Source organism: Podarcis filfolensis (assembly GCF_964270895.1).
Source record: "Podarcis filfolensis genome assembly, chromosome: Z".
Lineage (NCBI taxonomy): Eukaryota > Metazoa > Chordata > Lepidosauria > Squamata > Lacertidae > Podarcis > Podarcis filfolensis.
Window position 1 is genome coordinate 26251939 of NC_139617.1, and position 18701 is coordinate 26270639.

The 18701-nt window shown below is 43.5% G+C and overlaps 1 protein-coding gene across 5 annotated transcripts in view; it reads right to left on the reverse strand.

Moving 5' to 3' along the window:
• The window catches only part of TRPC5 (transient receptor potential cation channel subfamily C member 5), a 169574-nt gene extending 151110 nt beyond the window's left edge, over positions 1–18464 (reverse strand). Inside the window, exons 1-2 of one of the 5 annotated variants that reach the window (XM_083595868.1) lie at positions 17671–18464; positions 3454–3572 (exon numbers count right to left, since the gene is read on the reverse strand). The gene's annotated coding sequence lies outside the window, so the exon portion shown is untranslated. Of the gene's footprint in view, positions 1–3453; positions 3573–16957; positions 17080–17670 lie in introns of all 5 variants that reach the window. The other 4 variants (XM_083595869.1, XM_083595867.1, XM_083595870.1 and 1 more) reach the window with 4 other exon arrangements.
• Positions 18465–18701: the final 237 nt, after the last annotated feature.

The window sequence follows — 18701 nt, forward strand, 5'->3', positions numbered from 1 at the left end:
GGGATCAAAAGTGACGTTCAGTGATTGGATAGTTTTAGAAAATTGTTACAGTTACATTGTACTGGAGCTCTACATAAGCCGGCTGACTGAACCCTTCAGTTCAGTTCTGTCCTGGCCAGTGAATAAACAAGAGCTGTTTGAAGAATCGCTGTGTCATCTGATATGTTCACCCACAACTTAACATTCAAGGTCCCTTCCAACTCTACAGATCTATGATTTTGTGAGAGCAATCCTGCCAAGATTGGGGAGAATCAGAGATCTTCCTGCAGGGAGCTTTCTAGCACTCCCAAAGTCTAGCACTCCCAAACTCAGCCAATAGGAGGGCAAAATACTGCTTAGCACTGGACCTGAGTGCACAGAGCTCTCCTGCACACCTGAGCCCAGTGCTAAGGAAGATCATTCTTCTTTTGCCTTGGATGATGTGCTGGGAGAGCCATCCTGATTAACGCTGATGCCCCATTTTGTGCAGCTGGTTGTTGGGTGCTTAGGGAGTTGCGCAAAGTGGGCTTTGGGCAAGCCCCACACTTTCAGCAAAGGCCTGCCGTTATCCCCATGACATCTGTTGTATGGTGGGTGGGCATGGCTTGCCCAAAATGTCCTTGCAGCCAAATGGGGAAGCCTGGGAGGTCAAGATTGGCACATAGGTCAGAGGTTCCCCATCCCTGGTGGAAATGATACTGAGCCAGAGGGCAGGTGGTCTGATTCAGTAAAGGTAAGGGACCCCTGTACTCCAGTCAAAGGTGACTATGGGGTGTGGCGCTCATCTTGCTTTTCAAGCCAAGGGAGCCGGCGTTTGTCCACAAACAGCTTTCTGGGTCATGTGGCCAGCATAACTAAATTGCTACTGGTGCATGGAGGACATGATGAGTGCACACAGAAATGCCGTTTACCTTCCTGCCTCAGCTTTATCACAGGATTGTTGCACAAGGGACCAGGGGCATAGGAAAAGGGGGCAGGGGACAGTACGCCCCAGGTGCCATCATGGAGGGAGGTGACAAATTATCAAGGAACAATTACTGCCCTACTAGGGCGGTTCATAATATATATATATATTTAAAATGCCTGCTCCAAAGGTCTTATCTTACTACACTAGGGATTATATAGCTACATATGAATTTTCATGCATATCAGTTAATATCTTGACCCTCCTCCACGAAAATAGCTATTTACTTGGCTGTTTTCCTATGTCATGAAGGCTGAAATTTCAACAAAGCACGTGCCTTTGCTAGACTCTTTTCGGGCACCTGCTAAAAGCATTCTTCTTTAGGCAAGCATACCTAGGCATACCTGTCCTTTCCCAAAAGTGACGCCAAGGAGCACTACAAGCAAATTAAGGCGTAGTATGCCTTTCCATTTTATAGTATTTTATTGTTATAGTGGTGTTTTAGCGATTGTTTTTTTATTTCCCTACGGCACAAGCTGTTATTTAGGTGTTGTTTTTACCTGTATGGGCCTATGGCCGTAATAAATTTCTCAATTTCTCAATTTCTCATACCTAGGTAGATACCTAGATGCTTAGGAAGTTGAAGTAATTTTAATCTTAATATTTTAGCTTTTGTATGTTTTAAAGTAGGATTGTTAATTTTTCTTGATTTTACTGGCTGTGGTTTTTTTTGTTTTTTGTTTTGGTACACCACTTTGCAGGTTTTTTAAAATTAATTTTATTAAATAAATAAACAATAAATATAAATAAAATAACACAAGCCAAAACACAATCCATCCTGTAGATTTAAGTATCTGTCCATAGTCGCCTACTTGTTATCAGAGGCCCAGAATCCGCATTCCTTTGTAAGAAAATATGAAATAACCTAAAACCATTTTTGCAGGCAAAAAATAAAAATAAAAATGGGGGGGGGGGGACAAGAAATTTTCCGCACCGGATACCACCTGACCTTCCTACGCCTCTGTGAGGGACTGCTGTGATTTGCAATGCTAATTTGTTTCCATTAGATTAAAAATGAGCTATGTGTTTTGAAATATGAAAAATTAAAATACTGGTGGCCTCTGAGTCGCCTTCCCATGTGAACTGAATTCCCTTTTCATGTAGCTCCCTCCCTTCATTACTCTCTCCCCAGCCTCAGGGTTGTAGCCACAGGGGAAGGGCCCTGCTCTTGGGATGTATGTATCTTGGGATATATCCAGCCTGATTAGTTGCTGAGATCAGAAGGCTTGAGGTTGCAGAAAAGATTCATCTTTATGGCAATCTGGAGAAACATTCCCCTAGGAACTGCTTCTCTCCCACCTCTAATTTGACCAAAATACAAATTTGTGGAGGGAAATAAAAAAGAGTGAGTTGAAAGCCTGCAGGCAGGAGTCTACCCAGAAGAACTAATATAATGAAGACTGGAGAAAGGGATACAGGTGAAGTTTTCCACTGCTAGATTCAGCTAAGAAATTTGGGGTGTTGTTGAATCCACTGTTCTCTAGGCTCCCTCCTCTCAACAACCTCTTCTGCTCCTGCATCCTCTTAATTTTTTCTTACTTTGTCAAATTTAAAAAAGTCCAAGGAAAAGCAGCAATTCTCTTCCTGCTCAGATTTTAATCTAAGATGGAGAAGGATTTAGAAACTTCTAAAGCTTTCCTCTCCTTTGAGGTGGGCTTTAAAAGAAGCCTCTGATTTCCTTTTCTGAACCTGACACTGAAGGATTTCTCTGGCACCTCAAATTTTGAAGTGGGGGCAGGGGAAGCTACTTCGGCAAAATCTGAGGGCAGAAGAATGTAGTCAGTCTCCCATGGGTCCTCCAGGCACCACAGCCCCAGTCTGGATTGAATGCCCTGTGGTTTATTTTTCAAAAGGGAAATGAACAAACAAACAAATAAATAAAGATAGTAGATAATTTAAGCAAATACTTTAAAGTGCAGCATCAGTGAAATGTGCCACTCAAAGTCTGAGCCTCAGTATTTTTTAAATGGGAATATAGTAGAATCAATACAGTGGTACTTCGGGTTACAGATGCTTCAGGTTACAGACTCCGCTAACCCAGAAATAGTACCTCGGGTTAAGAACTTTGCTTCAGGATGAGAACAGAAATCACGCGGTGGCGGTGTGGTGACAGCGGGAGGCCCCATTAGCGAAAGTGGTACCTCAGGTTAAGAACAGTTTCAGGTTAAGAACGGACCTCCAGAACGAATTAAGTTCTTAACCCGAGGTACCACTGCATTCCTAAGTCTCATTTCTTAAAACTATCTTCTTTATAGAATAAAAGGTCCTGATATGGGATGGGCTAAAATTTCATTAAATAAGTAAGAATCAGCTCCATCAGTGGGAGAGGCCTGCTCTCCCCTCAGCTGTCATCTGGAGGCATTCATTGCCCCAGACTGCCTCAGTGGGAGAGACAGGAAGCAGAAGGCTCACTCCATCACATTTGTGAAGAGCCCAGCTCCATCAGGCACCTCCTGCCCCTGAACTGGGCCAACTGGGCATTAGAGGAGCAACTGTTCAGAGACTGGTGCCTGAGCTTTGGTTTTGATTTTCCTCTTCCCTCTCTGTCCCCTTTTCCTTGTGTGTTGTGGGGTTTTAGGTTGTAAGCCTGTGGGAAGCCTTTTTTGCTGAAGAGAGGGGTAAAAGTGCTCTAAATAAAACAAACAAACAAAATGTTTAAAAGCCATATGGTTAGAACCATTAACTAAGTTAACCCCCCCCCCACTTCTTATTACTTGTGTGGTGGCATGAACACTGTGGACATGGAACAGAAGGAAAATAATTTCTATCTGGCCGTGCCTTTTTGCGTATGTTGGCATTCTATTCAAACTGCAGACAAGAAAATGCAAATCGAAGAACAACAATAACAACGAAGGCCCGCCCCATTTCCAGCACCATGTGAAAATCCCCTTGCTTGCAACTCCTACTGATTTTTGTAAACTGAATTCATCTATGCCACATCTAATCATTTGCATTTACTGATAACCAAGGTAATGAATTTTCATAACCTCCCCCCGCCACACTTCTAGCCTTGCCCAAACAGGTATAAGTTGTTGCTATAAAAATATTCACTTGGTATGTTTTGACATCTTATGCTGACAACGAGTATTTTCATGGTTTATTAACTTTCTATTGTCTGACCTCTGAATTTCCTCTGTGAATGTAAAGCAGTTGGGGGGGGGCATTCCTTTTCCTGAAATTTCTCACAACCAGCAAGAAGAAGCAAATCATAATAAACTCTACCCGCCGCACAGAGAAAAATTCTCCCTGGTCTTTTTCAAGTATGTTTAAGTATTTTTAAAATTAAATTTGCGACAATGAAACCTTTTCTGACCACAGATCTTGAATCTTTTTTGGGCTGAGTGGGGCACTTGAGACAAACATTCTACATGCAGTAGGTAAAATGAGCAGGATTGAAGGTTATAATCCATTGAATGTGCCTCTGGAGGAATTAAAGGATCCTGCTTTTAGAGTGTAAAGGGTTTGTATGTTTTGAACCATGACCAATCCCTGTTATCTTACCCCCGGTGCAGATGCTCAACTGACCTCACAAACCAATGGTGATTTGTCAAGCCATAAAAAACTTTTCTTTCCAAGCCAACTGCTCACTCTGAACAATTTTTTGCCTTTACCAGCTTAATCTGGTGTCTAACCACAAGCTGATCTGTCACCATGCCTCCAGCCACTGACCCTTGATTCATGTTTGCTTGATTTGGTACCCAACCTCTGGGACATCCATGACCATGCATGCTGCCTTGGGACCCATCTGACCAGCACCTGCCTATCTGTGTCAAACTCAGATTTTACAGATGCCCGTTGCAAAGTTAAGCCGGGACTAACAGTGTTAATACCATCTCAGTGTCATAGGGACAAAGCATTCCATCCATCACCTCCTTTTGCCTGATGCCAGAACTCCTCAGATAACTGAGCACTTAGCAGAACTGTGTTTTAATTCTGAATTAATTAATTAACATCGAAAGCTTCACTGTTTATGTGGCTCAGGACGGTAAGGCATCAGATCCTTTTGTATAAACAATGATTTGCCCCAGTTGCATAAACAAGTGATGCAATGGAAGGGTGGTGTCTGCTTGGTTTTAGCAACAACAAAAGGGGTGCAGAATTCCCACACACACACTTCTGCACAGGCTGATCTCAGGTTATGGGTAGTGTTTGCTTAACCGGAGCAATACCAGCAGCACTGACTCCAGGTTTGAAGGAGTCCTGAGCAAAGTGTCATGCAGTGGCTCCTCCTCTGCATCAGTGGATCCTGGCGAGCTTACCTGGTAGTGGAGAGCAACACTTTTCTGAGTAGTGCAAGTTGGTAGCATCTAGTTCCCATTGCAGCTTATGGAGCAATGCTACACTGGGGCACCATAGGGAATTAAAAATTGGATCTAAACTTTAAATGAGTCAGAGCAGGCATCACCAGATTTTACTGGAACCCTGGCAACTGGTCAAGGATGCCAAGTGCTCATTTTAGACCTTGATATCAAAAGCGCATTTGGTTGGCAGAGAGGAGCTGCAGGGCATCAAGGATCAGGCAGGGGGAGAGTTCTACACTCCTTATCCACCTGTCATTCCTCCCTCCCCCCCCCAAAAAAAATTGGACCGTGCCACCTTTCACTGTGTTCATGATTGTGACAGGTCTATTTTGAACCTGCCCAAGCTTTAAAGATCTGCCCCAGATTAGCCCCATCCTTGAACTGATTTAGGACAAGATCCAGGTTGGACTAGGTGTTTCTGGAATCAACCCAGGTCAGTTGTGGCCAATCTGGGACCTCAGATCAGGTTGGAATGTATGCTCCTAACAGTAGTTTGGCTGTGATGGAGCAACCAAGTCAAGATGTCATCTTGGAAGGGGAACAGGAAGCACCAGTTGCTCATAGAATCACGGGTGCTGGAGCATCTTCTGCTCCACATCAACTTATCATTCTAGAGTCACTGAGGGACTTCTCAGAAAGCAGGAGGAGATCACACACACACACACACAAACACACCATTCTGAAATGCAGAAGATAGACAAGACTTGGAAAAGCTGATTCAGGCTAATTGCTGACCATCACACATCTAACATCAACACAAAATGCAGAACCAAGCTTTCAACACACCCTGGCACTTATATTCCCTCTTAAGAATAGCCCCCTCTGTATCTCACATATTTGTGTGATCTCGTTGATTTAAAGAACTTGAGGGCTTTACACAGGGAGATCGTGGATCTAAGTGTTTTTAAAGATGTTGAACAACATAGGGCCCAGGACAGGCATAATTAATTAATTAATTAAGCAAGTTATAGTTCCATAGCTCCCCTACATACAAAAATAACAAAGTAGGGAAAAAATCTCCAGGCGCTTCAAGTGAATTCCCCCCCCCCCCGGTCCCAACATGTTTTGAAACAGGTCCTTCTTCGCGGGCATATTTTAAGCAGTGATTCTCACCGAACGAATGGGACGTTATCAATTTAACTGCAAACACCTGAAGTCTCTCTCTCTCTCTCTCTCTCTCTCTCTCTCTCTCTCTCTCTCACACACACACACACACCCTTGCCTTTTGTGTATTTGCCAGTTTTGTGGTTGCTTTCCTTCCCTGCATGCAGCTGCCGCATTTGCATTGACAACTGGAAAACAAGCGTGTGATCCTCAGGGAGCCAGATTGCTCCCTAGGAGCCTCCAGTTGCTGAACCCTATCCTAGTGCTTTACACTATGCATTTCAGACTTATTAGGGATCAATATAGAACGGCCAGCAATAATAATAAAAAAGGTCTGCAAAGGACAGCACGCACATTAGCCATCTTGCCCTAGGGCTGTTTTGGGCAGTGCTGTTTCTCTGCTGTTTCATCCACTGCTTTGCTGAAATCTGTCCTCCGGTTTCTTGAAGGTTTTATTCCCCTGCAAAAGCGACTTCGTTTTTTCTGCGTCTCAGGACACTTTAGAATTCTGCTCAGTGTGTGGCTTTCAGCTCACCTTGTTTTTATGGGGTGGGCAAGGGCAGCCTATATATTTTTCTTTCCAGTAAACATTTATCCAACACCCCAAAGACTCCTAAGCTGCCTGAACTCCCTGATCTGAAAAAGCCCCATGGGAGAAGTCGCCTCATTAGGTCTTCCCCTGGGCTTTGATCGAAGCATAAGTACCCAGGAAGCCTGCAATGTGCAGACCACTGGTGAAATGATTTGTAGAATGGAAGGAAGGACACTCACAATTACCCCCAGCCCCCTCAAATGTAAGTTAGGTACATGAAAACCCTTGCATATAACCTGAGAAATATCTCTGAAATTTTATCTCCTTTTATCATTCTTGAGTGCGATTTGTTTTTGCAATAATAGGGAGATGAATGGTCACACATCCCCCCTGCCCAAAAAAAAAAGCAACAGGAAAAATTTCAGCACAGGATTTGGTTTCAGGATCTAACATCATAATGTTGTTATGGAAAAGCAAATTAGAAAAAAGCAGGTCTTTACTGCCAATTCATGTGTACCCGATTCAGTTGTAAGAATAGCTGCATTATTACATTACGGCACAATGTTGCTTCAGCTGTGAAACTATGAATGGGTTTGTTCCATTTTTGTTTCTTAGCTGATTTAATTCCTAAGACAACTGCTTTGCCATATTGTAAAAACATGTGTTTGGCTTACATCTTTTAAACAGATAATTAATTGTAGTTTATAGATTAGTACCAACAAATCAGTTTTTAAAATAAAATAAAAAGCTACCTAGCTGCGTGAGTCTTGGAAAGACATAGATTCTGTTTTGCCATGGCATTTTTCTCTGCTTTCCCCCTCCCATCTGACGATCCAAACCATCATGCAGTGGTAAATTCTGAAGTGCAGACATGCTTTGTGGCAAGTCTCTTGCACATGCCTCCCATAGCCATGCTCCTGGGCAGCAAAGAAAAAACATTCCTTGCAGACATAGTCCAAACTGAGCCCATTCCATACCATTGTCACCATCCATTCATTACGGTCAACAGGTCAGAAATCAGTACACAAATTTACTAATATATAGGGCAATTACCAAAAAGAAGTTTGACACAGTGACATCATCTCAGTTATGTAATAAACAACAAATAACCTCAAGGAAGCCTCTGGGCATTAGGGCAGGGCACTTGATGCAGCTTAATTCCAGATCCTGAACTGAACTGGGCCCATTTGGATTAGCCTAGGATTCGGCAGCACATCACTTCAGGTCAAAATAGGTCCACCCAGAGGGATCTGTGCTATCAAAAGGTGGTGAGGTCTGTTGGTGAGAAGGTGCTCAGCTGAGGATCTTTGCACCTGGGCAGGCTCAAATAGTTATGCACATTGCTTAGAGATATTTATTGTATTGATACCTTTAGGTGGGTGAACTTGTTAACAACTTAGAGATGGGTGGGGTGCTGCAGAGTTTTGTCCTGGGCCCGTTGTTATTCAACATTTTTATAAGCAACTTGTTTGAAAAAATTGAGGAGATGCTCATTCAATTTGTAGATGACACCAAACTGGGAGGGGTAGTCAATGCCACGGGAGACAAGATCAGGATTCAAGGTGACCTCAACACATTGGAGAACTGGGCCCAAACTAACAAAATTAACTTCAATAGGAAAAAATGTTAGGTTCTACACTTAGGCAGGAAGAACCAGTTGCACAAATATAAGATGGGGCTCACCTGGCTTACCAGTAGTATATATGAAAAGGGTCTACAAGCTTAACCTGAGTCAACAGTGTGATGCAGCAGCAAAAAAGGCTAATGCTATTCTAAGTTGCATCAACAGAAGTATAGTGTCCCAATCAAGTGAAGTAATGGTACCACTCTATTCTGTCTTGGTCAGACCACACCTAGAATACTCAGCCTAGTTCTGGGTGCCACAATTTAAGAAGGATGTTGACAAGTTGGAAGGTGAGCAGAGGAAGGCACCCAAGTTTAGGGCTGCCATACATCCAGAATTTCCTAGACATAGCTGGGATTTGGCTGTCGGAAATAGTGCCTGGGCAGAAAAAAACAAAAACTCAACAACTTTTGTGTCTGGATTTTCACTTTTTAAAATATGGCAATCCTACCCAAGTTGATTACAGGTCTGGAAACCAAGCCTTATGAGGAACAGTTGAGGTAGCAAGTCTCTATCTTTTCCGTAGCTAGATTGTTAAGCCACCAAGAAACACAAACTAGGGACTCTGCCAGCAGAGGCTGGCTGCTGACTTTGGCTCAGTTTCTTGTACACCATTGCCAAGTCATGTGTACAATGACTTGGGATTGTGTGATGCACCCTACCCACTGTGGGCACCCTACTCACTGTGACATCAAAGCAGCTCACAGCCTAAAGGAATTACAGTGGTACCTTGAGTTAAGTACTTAATTCGTTCCACAGGTCCGTTCTTAACCTGAAACTGTTCTTAACCTGAAGCACCACTTTAGCTAATGGGGCCTCCTGCTGCTGCCGCCGGAGCATGATTTCTGTTCTCATCCTGAAGCAAAGTTCTTAACCCGAGGTACTATTTCTGGGTTAGCGGAGTCTGTAACCTGAAGCGTCTGTAACCCGAGGTACCACTGTACCGGCCTAATCTTCACTGGATCGCAGTGCCACCCTGATAGTGGCCAGATGGGGTACTGCAGCTTCTCAGCTTGGCCATGACAGTAATCCTGAGGCAGGTACCTTCAACCTTTTCAGACCCAGGGCCCACTTTTAACCCAAGCTTTTATTTGTAGACTCATTTCTTATTCTTTTACCATATATTTACATAGTAGTAGTGTTCCTGTTGTGACCCACCTTGTATCAGCCCACAACCCATGAATGGATCTCAGTCCACCAGACAAATGCCCTAAGGAATGCCCTACATATGGCTCTACATATAACTGATGGGGCTGCATGCACTTTATGGCCTCAGTGGTCTCCAAACTATTTTCAAAGAGGGCCAGATTTGATGAAGGGATTTTACCCCAGGAGATAAACTGTTACAGGGGCCAGATTAAACTGACCAGCAGGCTGGATTAGGGCCCCGAAATGGATTTTGGACATGCCTGGCCTCAACGAATTGAAGACCTGGAGATCCACTTTGGCTATGCTTTTCTCCTACCTGGCAAAGACTGAAACAAAGACTGCCCAAGTCTGAATGTGGGAGGGAAGAAGAGTTCGTTCCCATCAGTGGTGCAGCTAGGAAATCTAATTGCCTTATCCTTTAGATGGCCGTGTGTTATTGCTTTAGTCGTGAAGCACACAATTCATATTTCTCTCATTTCCTGCCCACTTTCCTGGTTGTATTATGCTTTACAATTGTTTTTACACCCCTGATGCATTGGAGCAGAAAGAGCAGTTCATCAACACTGTTTTTTCTCTGAGCATGTGCAGTTTCACATTATAAACTCACTTAATACAGAGTACCATCATGACTATAGAAATAAATTGGGATTTGCTTCTGCTGCCCTGTTGGTAAATGCACTGATACTCAAAAAAGCACTATTTTGTTGTAGAAAAGGGTAAGGTGTTTTAAAAGGATAATAATAATAATAATAATAATAATAATAATAATAATAATAATAATACTGCATATATGGCCATACATGCAGGCTGTTTACCCCTGATTATTTATTTTTAATTTATTTATTGCATTTATATTCCACCTTTTCTCACAAGTTGCTCAAAGTGGCATACAAGGTTCTCCCCCACCTCATGCCATCCCCACAACAACCCTGTGAGGTAGGTTTGCTTGAGAGGCAGTGACTGGCATAAGGTCGCCCAGTGAGCTGAGTAGCTGAGTGGAGATTTGAATCTGGGTCTCCCAGGACCTAGTCTGACACTCTGACCACTAAACCACACTGAATCTATAAAGTGTACAATCTAAGGTATGTGTGCTTTAAAATAAGAAGAAAGGATTCTGTGGCAGCTAGTGAGAGCCGCAGTGGGCTGGCTCAGGTGCTGAGGCCAAGCCCATTTGCTTCTGCCCTTATCAACTACAGTACTGCCCTCTGGGTGGTTGTTTGTGGGGGATACACTGGCCTGTGGACATTGACCTTGATGTACCACCAATTCCTATCAGCATCCAGGAATTCAAACCTGGACCAGAATGTGTTTGCTTCATGTGGAGTGTGTGATTTCCAACAACTAGCTTTTTGAAGAAGATGCACCAACATCCCAACTGCAAACGAAAAGGACACTGGCTGCTGAATATTTGAGAATGATTTTTTTTTTTTTTTGGCTTCTCTGAAACTGAGGGACACTTTGCAGATCATATCACCACAAGTGCCTTCTCCCTGAATATGGTGCACACACCCCTCTCCCCTGGCTCCCTTTCTCTGTAGCCAAAAATGATTTACATGTTTGTTTACTCTGAGCTACATTCATCTGAGTCATTCAACACCCTCTCCCGCTAGCACATTACAATGAATTCTGAAGTAGCGTATCTGCGAGAGAATATTGTGGCACTTGGAATATTTTAGACTGAATCTCAATTTCTTGGCTGTGTTTCCCTGCTGGTTTTTCGGCTGGCTCTCTATTTGATATCTTCAATGATATTTCGGATAGCTGACAGTTCAACATTCTGTTTGTCAATCAGAATTCATTGATACTTTATCAATGAATTCTGATTGAAAAACAGAGTGTTGAACTGCTGCTCCCTTCATGTACAGTTGGGGATTAGGGATGGGGAGAAATTCAGCTCAGTTTGCATTCAAAAGTGAGCCCACCTAAGTCTCACTTTTCTGAAGCAATACGCAGACATAAACACCGGCAACGTCTGAAATGTGCACTTCTCCAAATTTTGCAATGTACTTCTCCATGCTAAAGTAAAGTAAAGCGTCCATATGGAATGCATGCAGTAGAAAGAATAATGCATTATACTATGAGGAGTTGCTCTGCACATTTTTTAAAGGCAAAATGTGCATATTAAGAGACTATTTATACTAAAATGAATTTTCACGTGGACTTTTTTAATATATAAAAAGGATTCTCAAACAAATATATGGGAAACTGAACTGAAGATTGGGGGAAATGAGAAACTAATACAGATTTGCTCATCCCTGCCTCAAGCTGAACCACCAGGCTAGAGACAGTAGCCCTACAGGACCAGCTCATAAGAGTGTGGTATTGGGGCTTTAATTTTCAAGATAGAGTTGGGGCTCATCAAAGGAACTGCCTTGAGGATAGTGTTGGAAGGGTTATAGCAAGAGAGGGATTGAAGAATATAAAAACTGTGAGGGTATGTATGACTTGAAGGAGTACTGGCAATATTTACCTCCGCAAGTGAAAGAAGGGGAAGTAATTAGGAGAGCAGACCCAGGTGAGAGCCTGGGAGGGACTTCACAAGTGAGATGTGTGGTTAGCTGTTGTATTCTATCGTTTTACATGTGTGCCAGGCATTGTTTTCTCTCCCATTCAGTTTGAAGCTGTTGAATTAGACTGGCTTGTTTGTATTGTTTTATATAACATTGTGTGGATTTAGGATTGTATCCAATGTTAGCCCTACTCCAGAGTAGACCCCTTGAAATTAATGAAGCCAAGTTAGTTATATTCATTACTTTCAATGGGTCTACTCTGGAGTAAAGCTAACATTAGATACAGCCCCCTTTTTCTGCATTTGTTGATATTGTGATTATTTTTAATTGTTCTTGATATGCTTTTAATTTTTCTATTTACTTTTGTTCATTTGGTTTGTTGTGAGCCATTTGGGGCACATTTTAAAAAAAATATTGTGGGGGATTGGCAGACAAATGAACAGGTGGTGTTCATCAGGGTCAGGTTCACAATGGATCTCCAAATGCCTGCTGGCTGCAAGGACATTCTACTGAAGAATGCTAGATCAGGTCCCCCACTCCAGCCTATCCAGAAAGGTACTAATTAATGCTTTTAAGCAAGAGGATATACTCAAGAACACAGAATAGCTATGTTTAACTGTTCCAAGAGCTCAAATATTCACTCTAGTTTTGCTTAAGCACATGGAATTCTATTTTTAAAAATTGATAAACTGGCCAATTTATCCATATCTTAAAGTACAAGAAAAAAGAGCACATAATGAAAATTCTTGCAAAATCATATTCATCCTTACTCTGGGAAATATTAGATTGGGGAAAAGAGTCCTCTTTCTCATTTCATTTCCATTTTAGTTCTTTTTCAGGATATGTGAAACAAGCCATTCATGAAGAATAAGTGTGTGCACATTGTTATTTTTAGTAAATGTTGCTTCGGAAGAACTGATATCTCCTGAAGGATCAAATGCAATATTTTAAATTATGCAGCGAGGAACATGGAGATATGGAATTGGTGGCAAATTTATTGACAGCTTCTAAAAGAGAACTAGCAAAGCCTTGGGAATCTTCAAATGCTACATTGGTAGAGGAACAGTTTTTAAAAGTCATGGAAAAATCACTAAATCATGACAATTGACTTTGATAGAATTGATGAATTCATTTTTTAAAAACTCTTTCAAGAAATAGTGACTAAATATGTTAATTACTTGGATAACGGTGAAACTTTGCTTGTATGGAAGGCTTGCAACCTTTGTCTTCTCTTACGTAGTTTAATAAGTTTGGGGAAGAGCCCCCGTTTGGAAATTTAATTTAAAACCAACAAAGTGGAAAGCAGTGGTGTTGGTTACTGTTGTTGTTATTGCAATTAATTCAATTTATATCCCACCCTTCCCCTCCAAGGCCAAAAAATGGAAGCATTCCCAATGCCCTCAATATTAAGCCTACAATTTTTAATGTGTGTGGCAAATACATATTTAAAGTGATGACCCACAATTTTGGATTAGTCTTAGTAGCTATCCAAGAACTCTGCTCAAATTTTGCCAAGAGGGTGAAGAGTAGGGTCTCCTCCCTGATCTCATGTTAAAACCACTCCGTATCACTTCGAAAGCCCAGAGCACCTGGGAGCAGTTGGATGACTTCCAAGGCCCATAACAAAAACAGGGATGAACCCCTTACCCTCTTTGCCAGCTTGGAGGGTTTCATGGTGCCTCTGAAACTAATCACAAATGCAGGAGCAAAAATACCCCTCCTGGCTCCAAGCTGATGGGAGGGGGATCATCTGTTTCAAGTAGAGGGCAAAGGGAAGCTGAACTTGGAAAACAAATTTCTAATCCCCTGAGATAGAAACAAAGTGAGTGTTTAAGGAAAGCACCAAGATTCTGCAGTCCAGATCTTCTAGATCTTCCGCACATCAAATCAATAGCAGTAGCAGGATGCATTATAACAATTTGGTGTCTTATTTTTCCACAGCTCAAAACCAAGCCAACACCTGGGCTCTTTCATTATGGGGAATATGTGCGCAACACAATATCTTAAATTATGTGGGCTACATTTCCCTGATAACTTACTCATCCATTTATTGTTGGCATAGTGAGAGGAACAACAATAACCAAGAATAATTGCAAATCAAAATATGAGAAGAGAGGGAACATGAAGAGCCCATGTTTGTGTCAACAGAACCATGTACTTGCTCTCATATATAGATGCAGTTAGTGCTCATTAGGTGAGCTGAAAGGAAAATAATGATGTTTCCTTTACCTACTACTTAAGCACTTCAAATTAAAAGAACAGGATGTGAATATTCAGAAAGAGAACAAATGAGCACGTGTCTCTTTTCTTCCCTGTGCTTTTTTATTCAGTATAATAAAGCTAAATTTCTAAGCCCTTGTAGATCCGCATATATAGAAAAATGGTACAAGTTTTGGATTCTTTTATTTCAGGCTTTAGGGAAAGAAATCAACAGCATAGTGGCTTGTGCTGCAGCTTGATATCAGCAGTAAGCATGTTTTGCATTTATACAGCACTTCTCTTAAAACCTTCTTCCAAGAAAATGAGTCTGGAATCCATTCTGCATCCTAGTTTATTGTCAGCTACACAGGAATATACAATGTCCCTGAATTTCAGCCACTTTACAAAAAAAATTATAAGAAAACCAGCTGAAGCTTCAGTTCCGTTTTTTGCCCCAGATAATGTCAGCCCATTTTAGGTGTTTTATGTTTAAAGCCCCATGTAGTTTTTCCAGCAAAATCTGATCCAAAGAAGGGTATAAGTGCCATTCATCGGACATGACACACATGTCTTTGGTGGGAACATTTGAACTGGCTTGGGGTAGAGAACCCCCTTCCTAAACTTCATGTGTCAGTTTCATGCTACTCCATATCAATTTCATACTACACTGGAAATCACTTGGGATAGAAAAATATCCCATGAAACTGGCTATGTTTTCTTTTGTTTTCTTGAAAGATGATTAAGAAAACCAGCATCAAAGTACGGCAACAAAAATTTTGCAGGGGGAGAAATAGCAAATCATCAGAAAAACAAAAGATTTGCCAAAGGTCACTTGGGAAGTCTTAATCTTTGCTGGAAAGAGAAAACAGATATTGTGGCCTTGACAGATCTACAGAAAATGAACCCCTACACTTTTCCCCTAAACTTTCCACTCCATTACCACTACTTGGACACTGCACTAAACATGTCTGGTTTACATTTCACCTGATGCAATGTTTACTTTGCCTCCTGCTGCTCCAGAAAGGCTCTCAGACAAAACTAGATTTGATGGCAACAGTAGAAATAGGCAGAACAGCAAATAAAGTTCAGGCCAATGTCCCTTTTGATTCAGCCTGGGACACAAAAAGAAGTCTGTGTAGTTTCCAAGTGGCCCAAGAGAGCACCAATTATGATAAGAGCACTGGTAGCAAGAGCCTACGTGTTTGAATCATCTGTGTCAATAACACTAGCAAGGAGTTCAAATGCTTGGAAACTGTTGAAGCATCAGAGGGCAGCAGTTAAATCCCATGCATCATGAAATCAAATAGAGGTGAACAGTCATTGCAATCTTAAAGTAGTGTATGCATTTTAAAATGTCAGGGGAGCTCACAAATGGCCGAACAGCTGGCAACCGAGGGTAGAGAAGAAGAGACCTGCATCTGATGTGCAACCTTTAGAGCACAGAATACCTCCCAATGACATCATGTCTACCTTTTGGATTCCAATGGTTGTGTGTGTGTGTGTGTGTGTTTCTCTCTCACACAGAGGGAGACAAAACACTAAAAATGCACCCCCCCCTTCATTCTTCACTTGTATAAATATAGGTGTGTATTTATACTGGCAATTAACCTGCGCCAGGGATAAAATCCACACCACATTAAACAAAAATTGAGCGCACAGTTAAGCCTACTATAAATTAAACACTGTCACTTAGATTTAAGACCTCGCCATTCCCTGCCCCTTCTCTGGTAATAAAAAGGAGTTGGCACCTTTGCAAGTTTGCGCAGCCTCCTGAGCTGTCCTGAATGGAGGCCAGTTTGGCAATGCGTGGCCACTTTGGTTTTTCTAACTGCTGCAGCAGCGAGAGTGCCCTGGTGAAGAAGTCACATTCACTTCCCTGCTGACTTCCCTGCTTCAACATATTATCTGGCTACATGCATATCAAAGGGAGAGGGGGAAAGACCTGCAGCCTCCCTTCCATCCCGCTTCCTTTGCTGTGACAGGTGTTGGATTTACAGTTCTCTGAGGGCAAAACAGTGTCTGAGAGGGAGACTTGAGGCACTCAGTATCCTGGGAGAAGGGGCGGGGGAAGAGGCTGGTTTTGAAGCCCAGGTCCTTGCAAGGGTATGAGCAAATCATAAAACCAAGCCAATCTCGTCCCTTTTACCCTAGATGGCCTTTCAGAGATCTTCAGCAGCAAAGAGGGCTTCTTCTCAAGGGCCTTTGCAAGCACTACAAAATCAAATTGAGGGCTGCTGCTGGACCAGTTGGCAAGGTTCTGCACCCAGTCTTCTGTCTGTGAGGGATGCATCCTTACGGCACCTGTTCCTCCAAACACATGTTCTATCTCATCCACACATTACATTTTTAGGATGCACACTTACAAAATAAATGATTTAAGTGTGCACCAAAACAAAGTTAAATGTGAAGCAGCACACATCTTTTCTCTTTCATCGGGTCGATTCTTTCCCCCTCCTCTCTTTTGGAGACCACAACAACAGCCTTTATTTCAAGGTGCAACCCCACAAAGCAAAGTGTTGCTTTTGTACCACAGTCCAGGTCAAACATAGCTGCTCCATAAGGGCAGATGTTGGCTGCAATCCCATCCCCACTTACCTGGGAGTAATTCAAATGGACTCACTTCTGAGAAGACATGCATAGGATCGCGCTGTTAAAGGAGTTGTAAATCCTCTGCACACTTGCTTGGGAGTCAGTCCGGTTGAATTAAGATGGATTTGCTTTGGAGTAAGAAAACAAAACAGAAACATGCTTCCTACAAGGTCTGTCTGCCTTGGGAATGGTAGTGTCACCCACCCCTTCCCTCTTTTTTTGTTGTGCACCATATTCAGAGGTGCGATTTCGAGGACGGCGGGGGGGGGGGAGGAGCACAGAGAAATGAGATATCAGGTCGGTGCGCACCAGGTTCCACTGCTTATTCTTGGGGTTCAGCTGCAATCCATCTGCACCTGTCTGCACCATTCCTCTTTAAAGAGCATTGGACTGTGGCTGACTTTGCTCCCAGACCTTACAAGAATCAGGAGCTCCACGAGGATAGACACATGATCTGAGAGAGACGATGGGGGGCTCCCCCTCCCTCCCTATATTGTTCCCCTAACTAAGCCTGAAACATCCCTAAACGGCCCCACCATGACCCCAACATTTAGCTCTCCTTTCCAGCCCACGGAGCACACATAGATCAGATTCATGGCAGACAAAGCAGATCCCCATAAAGGGGTTCAAAGCCCACTGCTTCCCTCCACACACGACCCCTCTTCTCCTCCTCCTCCTCCTCCTCCTCCTTCGCACCCCTCGAGCTCCAGCAGACTCACCTAAGCGAGAAACAACTGGGGCTCTACATGATCCGGACTGTGATCCTCAGGCTCCCTCGTGGGTGAGGCACGCTCCTCTTTGGCAGGGATGCAACAACAGGAATAATAATCCAGCCACCGTGGCCGTTGGGGTGGGTAGGGGAGACGGAGGAGCGCTAGGTGGGGGAAGAAGAGTCCCGCGGCTCCTTCTTCCACCGGACTCCTTTACTTGGCCCCACCAAACTTGCCCATCGGGCAACCAACCTTTAGACGTCACGGCATCTTCATTTTCCAACCCAGGTCCCAAGCCAAGCGGGCACAAGGTGCGGGAGGGAGAGAGAGGATGAATGGGGGGCTGTCAGGCAGACGCAGCCTTCGCTTCTTTGCGCTCTGGATTGGCTACAATCCCAAATCTCCTCCACAGCCGCCGCCACCTCCGCTGCTGCTCCTGGATTCCGGGTGTGATGGGGAGCAGAGAGAAGCAAAGGGTTGCTGGTGAGACTCCCGTCCCCTCCCGCCCGAAGACGAGCGATCCGTGTCACCACCTTAGCAGATGTGGGGGAGAGAGGCGCGAAACTGACTAGCGGTCTCGCCCGCAGCAGCAGCAGCCGCCGCCGCTGCTCGCTGGCTCCTCTTCCCCACCAGAGACGACCCCCCGCCCCCACCCGCCACACCAGTCGTTTCTCCGCCTGGACTGGGATCCAGCCCTCTCGGTCGTTTTGCTCGCTTCTCTCTCACGGGGTTCTGGAAAACGCCATCGACGGTGGGGGTGGGGGTGCGCTCGGGCAGGAGGGGAGGAAGAGACTGTTTGCAAGCCCCAGCCCAAATCCACAACCCTCGCTTAGCTAAGAGTCCTTTAAAGTGCACTCCCCACATACCCCAGAAAGCCACCACAGCCCAAAACATTTAAAAAGAAAAGGAAGATCATGTTAGGTTCCTGGTGTGGGTAGCAGGGGTTATTCAGGTGGGGATGGTTATTGGTTTTGGTGTGTGTCTGTGTAAGGGAAGCCATATATTAGGGGTGGGGAACCTGTGGCCATCCAGGTGTTTTT